This window comes from Lactuca virosa, chromosome 4, assembly GCF_052849685.1.
Source record: "Lactuca virosa cultivar CGN04683 chromosome 4, Lactuca_virosa_CGN04683_v6, whole genome shotgun sequence".
Taxonomy (NCBI): Eukaryota; Viridiplantae; Streptophyta; class Magnoliopsida; order Asterales; family Asteraceae; genus Lactuca; species Lactuca virosa.
The window spans coordinates 733,299-744,956 of record NC_136429.1 but is presented as its reverse complement, the minus strand read 5'-3'; the positions used below and the strand labels follow the sequence as shown (position 1 = coordinate 744,956).

The 11,658-nt window shown below is 37.1% G+C and overlaps 1 long non-coding RNA gene across 11 annotated transcripts; it reads left to right on the top strand.

Annotated features, from left to right (window-relative positions):
- The first annotated feature begins 1,736 nt into the window (after positions 1 to 1,736).
- On the top strand, positions 1,737 to 5,463 carry LOC145169112 (uncharacterized). 11 transcript variants are annotated; one of them, XR_013742311.1, is made up of 12 exons: positions 1,738 to 2,545; positions 2,682 to 2,729; positions 2,812 to 3,304; positions 3,480 to 3,687; positions 3,791 to 3,872; positions 3,967 to 3,998; positions 4,223 to 4,302; positions 4,489 to 4,601; positions 4,708 to 4,751; positions 4,899 to 4,953; positions 5,090 to 5,157; positions 5,257 to 5,463. It is a non-coding gene; the product is annotated as an uncharacterized LOC145169112 (long non-coding RNA). The 11 variants fall into 11 exon arrangements; XR_013742309.1 differs by adding an exon at positions 4,098 to 4,131 and having other exon boundaries at positions 1,738 to 2,729; positions 3,970 to 3,998; XR_013742307.1 differs by adding an exon at positions 4,098 to 4,131 and having other exon boundaries at positions 1,738 to 2,729.
- The last annotated feature ends 6,195 nt before the right edge of the window (positions 5,464 to 11,658 follow it).

The following is an 11,658-nucleotide window of genomic DNA, read 5'->3' as shown; positions in this document are numbered from 1 at the left end:
CTCGCCCTAATAAGTGGAAATCCCATGGTAGTGTACACAAGTACATAAATGATTTCAAGATATGAGTTTGATAACTCATATATATATATATATATATATATATATATATATATATATATATATATATATATATATATATATAATATGTTGTCTCGACTAGTTGTATTATTTAAAAACAACTATAACATATATACATAGAACATACTTTACACTAGTTTATTTGTAAATGAAGTATTATTTAACAAGATAATATTTATAAACTAGTTTTGAAATCGGTAAGTGTTTGTCACGAACACTAAATATATATGGCACATGTATTCTCCTCCAAAGCATAAAAGTATTAAAAATGGGTCGTAAACACTCACCTTAAACACGTAAATTCGAGAACTAAGGGTGACGTGAAAAACCGCAACGTGACGCTCCTTGCGTCCAAAGTAAACCACCGAGACTATTTTTATTATATAATTAATCAAAAGGGTAGTTTTGGTATTATTTAACAAGCATGGGGTGGTTTTACTAAAATAATTAATTAAAGGGAAGGATTTGCTAACTTAATTCAACAAGGGGACTGATTTTGTAATTTATTTTCGTGGGAGGGGCTGAAGTGGCTTAAATCATCTCAAGTTTGAAGATGGGGGCTCATTCTGTTAGGAATTGTTAAGGGAGGGACTAATCTAGTTATTTTAAAGGTAAGTTTGGGTAAAAAGGACTAACTTTGTTAATCATTTGGACCAGGGGGTGGTTTTAAATATTTTAAATTGAAGTTTGGAGGTTAACGTCTTCTTCACTTTTGTTCGCAGGTCGTGAAACAAGAACGAAACTCACAAAGCAGGTCTCTCGGTCCCGTCTGATCACGCACGAAGGAACATAAATTTTTTTACAATGATGGTAGTTGAGACTCACAGTGGCAGCAAGAGTGATCGGTGGTGATCCAGGTGGTGGGTGGTCAGAGTTCGTGGAGGCAACCGATGGTGGTTGAGAACGGCGGTTGTGGGCGTCGATGGCAGCTATGCTGCTTCCGTCTTCCTATTCCGATGAGTTCGACGAGAGGGAAGGAGAGAGACCGGAGGTGAAGGGATTTCGACAAGGGGATGGTCACGGTGGTGGTAGTGAGTGACGAGGGTGTCAGCCCTCTTGCTGCCTCTTTCTTTTGTTGCCTTCGGTTTCAACTCAACGAGAGGGAGATAGGGGAGGAAGGATGTGTTCGGAGGTTTGGGGGGGGGGGGGGTGTTTGGTGGTGATTTTGATAAGTATGGGGTGATACAAGGTGGATTTTGGTGGTGGTGCTAATGAGTCGAGAGGGAGGGCACAAGATGAGTGAGAGTGGTGAGTTTGAGAGATGGTGTTGATGATAAGAGTGTAAGCTTAAATTAATCAGTTAACCCTAAACATGGAGGTGGAGGTGGTGAATGGGTACCAGAAGAATAAGACAATTGCTTTCTCAAATTTCGTATGCTACCCTTTTGATCAGAAAGAAGATGAATTTGGTGGTTTTTTCAATTTGCAAGCTTTGACTTTCTAAGAGATACAGACATGAGAGAGATCACGTGAGATGCTGGTGCTTTTCCCCATTGACCAATCCAAGCCCAAAATGTTTAGTTTTTATTTAATTATATATACTATTAATTGTTAAAAACTTGAAGAACAGTAACTTTTTTTCTCTTTCATGTTTGGCCACGGAAGTTCTTATTGTCATTTTAACGCCACAATTCCCTCCACCGGCTTTGACCTCGCCTCTTTCTTCTTATCTCAATTTGCTTCCAATTTACCTCCAGTTACTCTCCTCTATACCATGGTTGCCGCTTCCGGATACTTCCCACCGCCTCTCTTATCACCGTTGTTATTCCATTACGTTTTCTTTTACTCCCCGATCCTTCCACTGTCTTTCTCCCACCACTTCATCTCAGTCCTTCCACCCTCTGTGAGGGCTTCTCTTTAGATCTGATTGAGCACCGCCATCACCACCGTCTACTTCAGTTCGTTCGTTTTCCTCTTCCATGCTTTCTCATCTGGTCACCATCGCCTCCCCATCCTAATGTCTCACCGCCTCTTTCCTTCACATAAATCTGTATCTCTCAGATGATTTCCCACCGATACTTCTTTGATCGTTTCATTCTGCTTCTTTTAGTTTCCCTTCTATTGAAAGCGCCCCAATACTCTCTTTTTTCCTTTCCTTCTTATCCCTTTTCGTCGCCGCCTTGCCGCCCTCCTCCTCCAATACAATTTCGTTCACTTTTCCTTATTTCCTCCTTCTTCCTTTTTTACTTTTCGTTGCTGTTCTGTTCACTTCTGCTTCTCCCCGACCGCCATCGAAGGACCAGTGCACCACCACTCTTTCGTTCCTCTCACACTACATCGACAACAATAGAAACTTAGCAAGGTGCCGGTGTTGGCGAAGGCGATCGGTGGAAGTGGTCGGCGGAGCGTAGACCCCTCCAACGTCTCTATCATCCAATAGCCTCCTTTCGATGCTTCACACCGTTTCTCCAAAACCCTCCATCTCTGTATAAACTCATCGCCATCCCTTCTATCATGGATTTCTTGGGTAAAATGTTCCGGCCAGGATCTACTTGATATAACCCCCACCGCTCCACCGCCTACCTATCGTCCCTTACATCACTCTGCTTCGTTCCGGTTTTGCATCGGCTGGCTGGGTCTAATTTCATTTCATTCTTATGTAGGTTTTGTCGAATTTGAAAGGGGATTTAAGGTCGAGTTGCGAATTCCAGGTATCTCACCCCTAATTTTTGGATTTGAAGTAGCTTAGAGTTTGATTTTATTGTAGCTTCGCTGATGAGGGTTTCTCACCAGGACCGCCATCGATGAAAAAATCCACAACAATCGGCATTCAATACTCACTCGATTGGTCCTGCAAGAAGCAATTTCTTCAAGATCCGTATTCAAAATCTTATTTCTTCAAGATCCGTATTCAAAATCTTTTTTTTTATATACTTTTTTATGGAATTCTTTGATCAGGTGGCATTGCAAACATGGTGATCTCACAAATGCCCTTGTATTGTTCAACGAGATGCAAACACAAGGGCTGTATCCTGATCCAAGTATCTTCATTATCATCATTACTCGCTTAGGAAAACAGGGGAAGTGGGATATAATAAAGAAAAACTTTGAGCAAATGAAAGATGGAGGTCAAGGACAAATGAAATACAATATTTTTTTTGGTTATTTCGACCTTATACATCATATTTATAAGTAATTTTCTCAACAAGGTGGTCCTGATGACTCGACATTTCCTGTAGTCAAGCACCAAACTCAATTCTCTGTTGCACATGCATGTTCTAGCAAGGTATATAACTAACTTTTTTTGATATTATAACAATATATTTTGTATATTTTTACATAAAACAATTATGTGTTTATCTGCACCCTGCTATACATGTTATCACTAATACTTAACTGGTTTTGAAAAAAAAAATACATAAACCAAACTAATAACTTTTTTCTACCTGTACCTTTGTCAGCAGCCCAGAAACCTCCTCCCTGTCATATATACTTCTGCCTGTTGAGGGTAGAAGTCACCATTCTTGAAGATTAGAGGTCAGGGATGTTGAGGTGGATAAAGGAGCCACCATGACAAAAAGATCAAAAATACACAAGATTAAGTGAATAATAACAGGCCAAAAGAGAGTAATAATGACTTACCTGTGACGTGGAATACCACCGAAGGAGGTATGAAATTGTCAAAGTATCTCTCTTTCGCTCTCTCTCTCTCTCTCACACACACACACACTAATTACAGGAATCATGGTATTGTTTTTGTGGTGATTTTTAGGCTTCAGGAAGAGGAAGTGAGGATTATTGCTTGTGAGAATTTACAAAATGCAACAACAGAGGCATCCATTCGCAAACTTGAGGTTTGTGAATGAAATTTTAATTTTTTTATTATGAATGATTCATTTTTGTATGGGTAGTATTAAAAATGAGTGATTTCTTTATAAAATGATATAGCAGGGGAGGATAAAAGGCATGGCCTTCGAAGGGTACTTTTCAAATTCAAATTTTCCTTCTTGAGTTTTGTGTTATTTATATGTTATTGTGTTAAGGGTATAATCACCTTTTCCATATTTCATGTTGATCAGGCTTTAGGGCAGACATCAGATTGGTTTAGTAGAAGTAAATATAATATTATCTATTAAAAACAGCTTTAATTATTTTAGTAGAGTTAAAACTAATATAAGAATATATTTGTGTTTTGTTTTTATAGACTTGCATCAACATTTTAATGAATATGGGACGAAAGAACGTCGAATTGTGGGCATCATGCATCTAATACAACGAACACCTGTAATTTGAATTTTGCACTTATCATTCTTTTCACTTGTTTAATGTTTATTTGGCGTTTTTTGATATATCAATGTACTTTCATGTGATTTTTCAATTTCATGTTTAGTGTAATTTACTCTTATATCTATTACCTTTTCTAAAATACATATCTCAAATTATTTTTTAAAATCATTTTGTTGCTATCAGATATATCGCATTTTAGTACCTCCACCAGTTGACCCTGATGACAGTTGCTACAGTCGGTACGTGCCAGCCGAGTATTCAAAACTATGCTCCCAAACATATTCAAGTACTACAAGGTATTAGATATATGATATTCCATCCCTACATTGCTAAGATTGGATTGTTTATTTCTCTTTTAAATAATTTGCATAAATAGCTTATTGATTAGTTTTTTTATTGCAGAATTTGGCAACGTGTGATCTGTTAAACCGACCAACATGGTTTTGGTTAGTTGGGTTTCTGCAAATTAACATTTTTTTGTCTTTCCATCCCTCACCTGAAAGTTCTTTTATTTCCATTCTTGACTTTTTGGAACCATGAAAAGAAGGTATTTCATAAAGTTCTTTTATTTCCATTCTTGAACTGTTATTCAGGAACATTTTTCAAGCTTCTAGTGATGGTGTCGAGTCATTGGGTGTAAGCTCTTTGGTCAGTTTCTTATACTCTATCTGCTATATAATCAAAGTTCTATTTCTTCATCTTCACATTAACATTGTATCTCTGTTACATAAATCTGAACAACATGTTGATAATATTCCTACTCCAATTCTTTTAATTGATCAAGGTTCAGATCCATCTGTAACTATTGTACATGTTAGCTTTGTTGATCGTCTTCGTAGCCTCATTCATACGGTAAATGACAAGTATACTTAGTTTTTGGACCATAATACCCTTGTACTTTTGAACAAGCCAATGTAAGTTATGGCTAATAACCTTAAATTTCTCATGTAGATGAAGACGTTGAGGAATCTTGACTTTAGATGTAGCAAAAGGAACTGTCACAACTGAAGGATCAATCATTGAAAAATAATTCTTTATTAGTCGATTGTGAGTATGCTTTATACTAATTGTGTGTCACTTCTGCAAAACGATGCTCAGAAACTTGAACGTTTGTTTACCGAATTCTTTCCTTATATATGTCATTTGATTGATTGTTAAGATGCTATTAGTAATTTTCGTAATTTTCGTAACTTTGATATAAAGTCGATTGTTAAGGCTTTAGCTGATTGCATGATTGATGTAGTTGTTTCGAGAACAAGAAAACAAGGTACTGGTATGATTTTTTTTAATCAGAAATCTAATCCGAAATAAGTTGCCGTAGGCTTGTTTCAATTAAGCCTTAAAAACGATTCTCGTTTCGTGTGTCCAATTGTCGATGTCGGATAATTTTTCCGATTGTGCCGAATGTTAGATTTTAATTCAAGGATTTTAAAAACCCAAACGGATAAAATGATGAGACAATGAATCAAATATTGAACGAATTAGAGTGTAAATTCAAAGTAGAATTGAAAGATTTGAATACCGATGTAAATATGATCTGTTTGGTTCTATTACGCTTTTGCAAATTTTACAGAGTACAATGAATATTCTGTAAAGACTTCGTTACTAAGACACTAGTAACCACTCCTATTTATAGAAGAGAAAAGCGTACAAAAAATATACTAAGGACTAAACATGAAGCTTCGAATATTATGCCCTAGTAAAATACATTACACAAATGTTCGAAGACCCTAAATACAAACTTCGACTATTACAACATTTCGACCCTAACAATCTCCCTTTTGTAATCAAAGTCGAAGTCTTCAGTTTGTAAGTAGAGTAATGGAGTACAGCAAAACTCTTCGAACCTCAGTATACCAAGAAATAATTTTCTTCAATTCCTTCTTGTCTCCGTCATTGTTCTTTTTGCAGTGGTTCATACAAACAATCAAGTTCGTATATTGAGATGTAGAATATCTCTCCACTTCGCTAGCTTGGAACAAAAACCGCTTCGCTTTTCCAGCTTTATCCTTTCCAGCAAAAACTATTCCAAATGGCTTTAAACATATTTCTCCATCAGCATATTTCTTTAACTCAGTCTGAGTCAACGAAGGAGCCATTGGAACTTTTACTTCCATTTCCTTTGCAGTAGCCAACTCCACATCAGTCAGTGCTAGGCACTCATAATAATTCTCAATGAAGATTTTGATGTGAGCAACTCCAAGTTTGAATTCCTCTGGATCTGTGTTTTGCAGAAAAGAAAAGGATTTGTCTTTCAGAAGCAATGCCACTTGTATAAGGTCATACAAGTTCATCAGAGGAAAATCTGCAATAGTGAATTCGCATGTTTTTCCATTTGCCCTGGCCACAACATATTTAACATTTTGAACAATGTTTTCAAAGACCACATCCTTTTTCATGCTTATCACCTTCTTGATCTTGATCAGTGACCAAACATCCTCAGGGGCTTTGCCAAGTACTGCATGAAAACGAATTTTCATATGAGTCCCTTCATCTTTTTCTTTGAAATTCCCTTCAGCTTTGAACTGAGGCATGATGAACATCATCTCATTTATAGGGAAATCCAACTGGCATGCATCAGTGTTTGTAACCACATAACTCTGTTTTGGCTTCTTATCAAATGAGTACATGTGATTAAAGGCAACCAAGGCTTCGATTGTTTCATAGTTGTAATGTTTTGCTGGATCACCTTTATTCATGCCCTTCGGATCACCAGCCCTCTGAGTCATGATGCTTTGAATAAGCCTCATTTTCTCGAGTTCAGCTTCAGCTTCAGCCTTCTTTTCTTCTTTAGATTTTTCAACCAGAATTGATTTTCCTTTGTCTTTCGAAGCAGATTTTTCAGTTACGTCTTTTAGCTTCGAACCACTTCCACCAGATTCCAAAGGTTTACCAATTACAATTCCTTTCGAAATTGTTCTTGTAATTGGTAATGTTGTTACGATTGTTGAGGTCACTGGTTGAGCAGACACAATTACTGGTTTTGTTGAAGGGATGCTAGATGAAAATACCTTGCCCACCACTTTCGCTTCTTCTTCTGTTGACTTCCTTTCTCCCCCTTGCACCCCTGTGAAAACAGGAGGGGCAGTAGTTGTGGGAAGAAGACTGGATAAGCGAAATAGTGGAGCAAGTTGCTTGTTAAGTATGGCTTCGAACTGCACAAACTTCTGGGATAAAAATTCTGGAGTAATCAACGGTGACGAAACCGGTTTCGTTGAGATCTCCGTCAACTCATTTAACAACTTGATCACACCTTCAAAATTTTCACTTTCAGACTTGGAGATTTGAGTTATTTGAGGACTCAAACCTTCGTATAGCTTGACAAATCGAGTGACAGCATCACAAATGATATCGACCTTCTGATTCAAGGACGCATAATCATGTTGAACAGATAGAATTTCCTTTTTCATGTCTTCACGAAGTTCGTGAATTTGGGAGTTAACATCCTCCCTCACTTTCTTGACTTCCTGAACAAAAAGAACATGTCGTTCTTTTGTTATGCTTCGCAGATCCTTAACTTCTCCCATAAAATCAGATCTGAGAGTTTTAACACGAAGCTCAGAATTCTGATCTGTGTAATCAACCTTTTCTAAAATAACAGACTCTGAGGCTTTCATCATTCCAGAAACTTTGTTGATTACTCTTGATTCAAACATCTTGAGCATAGAATCAACCTCCAAACTTGAAATAGATGAACCTCCGCCAAGATCAGCTTGGGATTGAAGGATGGAGTTCAACTTTTGATTAAGAATTTTGTATTGCTTCATTGTCATTAACATATGATCAGGAAATTCTTCTTCTTCATCATGAAACTCTAAGTCTTCGAATGTTCCACCAAACCCTTCATTATCAGTGTCAGTGGGTGAAGATGGTTTGGGTGTATCAGTGGATTGAGAGGAAAAAATGGAAGTAATTGGTTGATTGATGATATGTTCAAAGGTTGGTGAAACAGTGGTTGATGTGAGAGGAATAGTAGATGTTGGTGTAACAGAAACCAATGATTCGAAAGGAGTAGAGATAATTGGACCTTGATCTGCATCTTTCGAACCACCTTCACCCATGTTGACATTTGCATCCGTATCAGATACGTGTGCAGGGATGCCTGAAGTTCGAACCTCCTCAAAAATTGACTTGGCAAGCGAAACTTCGGGTGGTATGATAACAGTCTTCTCAGGAATGGAACTTGTAATGATAGAAGTGAACTCTGAAGTTTCTGGTATTCGTTCATCCTCTTCTGTAGACTCAGTAGATAAAACAATCTTTCGAGTCTTCTTCGTCTTCTTCTTTTTCGGTTGTGACAAGTGTTTTGCCATATCTTCTGCTGCTCTTTTCTTGGATCCGGGAGAAACAGGAACAGGTACCTCACGAATTAAAACTCCTTGGTGAGTAATTTGAGGCTTGCGAATCAACTTCTGTGATGGTGACTTTCGTTTGTGAGTGGATTTCATCTTGATTCTTCGAAACATCCCTGTTTTCGAAGGAATAATCACGTTCTCTTGAGTCTCTTCCACTATTGGCTCAATCACTTGTGTTGCTTCAACTGTCACTGCAACATTTTCTGTCTTCTTCTTTGGAGATTTAGAGGATGTTGAACCCTTCGTTTTCTTTTCAGGTGAAGCAGGATCAGCTTTCTTCGACTTTTTGGTCTTCTTTTCGTCGCGTGGCAACAAAATTCCCGTAGGAATAGAAGAATCGAATGTTTTCAGATATGCAATCAAAACAGGATTCGTAGGATCCACCCTTTTAAGCATCGCGTCTGGAATCCGAGCAAGGTTTGGAAATTCATCATCATTGTCAACAACTTCCTTCGGAAAGTGATAAGATTGAAAAATAACCTTCTCTTCTTCATTTGAAACCAAGATGCCTTCCTTGTTGTAAAAATGTTGCAGAATTAGACTCCAGTACCTAGCACACGAGATGCCATGAACAACATTCGTATGTTCTACTCCTTTTTGGAATTCCTTCCATAGCTGTGTAGATTAGTCTGCTGGAAGATCATAGTATAAACCAGCCACCATGGCATAAACCTCCATCCTTCCTTTATCTAATCCAACTGTTCTTCCGGTTAAACAACGCAAAAATATCCCAAACAAAAAATTCCATACTTTTGGAAGACCAGACTTCTTAAAGTCACTTATCTTTGACAATGGGGGCTGATATCCCATTTCATTAAACATATGAATTATTTGGGAGAATTGAAATTCAACAAAAGGAGGTGTATTTGGAATGTCAAGAATCTGACAAAACAGTTTCTTGGAAAGCCTAACCTTTTTGTCATTGATTAGGTGAAAAGTAATCGAATCAGAGGCTTTGTTGTATGTGGCAGTAGATCCTGCTTGAGAAAGCCAGGATACCGGAACAGAAAAGGAATTGAACATTGCTTTGGATAAAACAGAGTGTTTTAAAGAAACAATAAGCATCTTGAATTCTTCTGGACATTGAGAAAGTTCACCATCCACATAATAATTAGTAGATTGAATCTTCATAACTAGTACAGAAGAAGTATCATCAGTAGAAGGATCGACATGAGCAGTAGTCGCCATTGTTAGGGTTTGAAAAAGATGAAGAACAAAGAATTTGGGAAGTTTTGAGTTTTGATCGCGGAAACGTATAAAGTACTCTTGAACCCCCTTTTATATGTAACCCTAAATGATTTGAATTTGAAGCGGGATGCATTTAATGAGATCCGACGTGGCACCTTGAAAATCGGACCTGTACAGCGGAAAGGTAGCCATGCGTCAAAAAGTGTCTGTCACATCACCTAGAAAACCGGGCAGAATACCATACGTCACATATACACAGCCTGTCATTATCCCCTTAATAGAATTGTAACCGTTAGAACCCTTCGAATGGAGGCAAGGCTCTTTCACTTTTGGGATAAAAAGCGAAGTCATTTGCCAGATGTTCGAAATCATCAGCCTGAGTTGGTATTACTCAGAACCTCAAGGATTTCGTGTGTGTAGTGTGCCAAAGAAAGTTTAGACAAGAAACAACAAAAATTTTTAATTTTGTGATGTCAAAAATTTAATTTGACACGAAGGCAGTTAAACCCCGGGCAAAGGTTGCTTCGTTAATCATCAAGAGAGATGATCAACAGCTTGTGTATGTTCCCGTGAATTACAATCGAATACTTTTTGATAAGTATCAAATGGCTTCTTTTAAGAATGCTTCGTGGGTAGGTTCAAAATTTCGTTACATGTCAACCTAAACATAAGGTGATAAAGTGTAACAGAAATTACTTGTATGACCAGTATAGTCAGTGACAAGTCGGCTTTGAAAAATTTTAACATGACTAGGACATTCGAATGAAACTCACACGGAAATCATATTCATAAAAAAATTTGTATACTGGATCTTGTTGGGTAACAAACATCGTGGGTTTCGAATGCTTGATCAAGACCACTCATTCGAAATGAATATGATTTGGAGTTTCGAACATTGGTACAGAAACAAAAGTTTCGTATATATCTGGAACAATGTTCCCCGTCAATTCCTTAATTTGTAATATTTTTGGGTTTCACTTCCATCACGGACTCATGATGTCAGATCATAAACACAGAGTTTTTATATATCTAAGTCTCGTTGGGTTTGATCAGAGACCTCTCGGATATACGTCTTTGTGTGTGATCGTGTAAGAATGTTTTGGATGAAAAAGATTGGTGTAAGACACGAAAAGTACCTCTGTTATGTTTTGGACCAAACAGGAAACTCTTAACTCATTGTGAGAAGAGTAAGGTAGCTCAGAGACTAATGTGAATATAAGCCTGATTGGAAAGAAATTTTCGTACGAAACATTTCATTAAGGCTTTCGTACACACACATTGAGTCATGGAGGCTTTGGACGACATGCAGCAGCATGCTTCTAGGGACAACCTAACTAATTCGAATAATGAGAAACATATCAATTCATACGAAAAATTTTACCTAACCCTAAAACTGCCTGCATTGTCCCCTCTGAATCATCATCATAATCTGCAACAAAAGTCTAAAAATAAAAATATTTTTATTGTTTTAAATTTTTTTTTTAAATAAAAATATTTAAAATTTAAATAAAAATATTTTTGGATTTTTGATTTTTCGAAAATTTAAGGACAAAACAAAAGAAAATCTTTTTGAATTTTTGATTTTTCGAAAATTTAAAGACAAAACAAAAGAAAATCTTTTTGAATTTTTGATTTTTCGAAAATTTAAAGACAAAACAAAAGAAAATCTTTTTGAATTTGTTGCAAACAGACGAATATTTGGCATTCCTTGAAGAGTGACAAATATACGAATTCGAAGCGTTCGAAGCGTTGACTATGAACAGTAACCATTAACTCAACGCTGAAAATACGTGACAATCATGCGAATTCG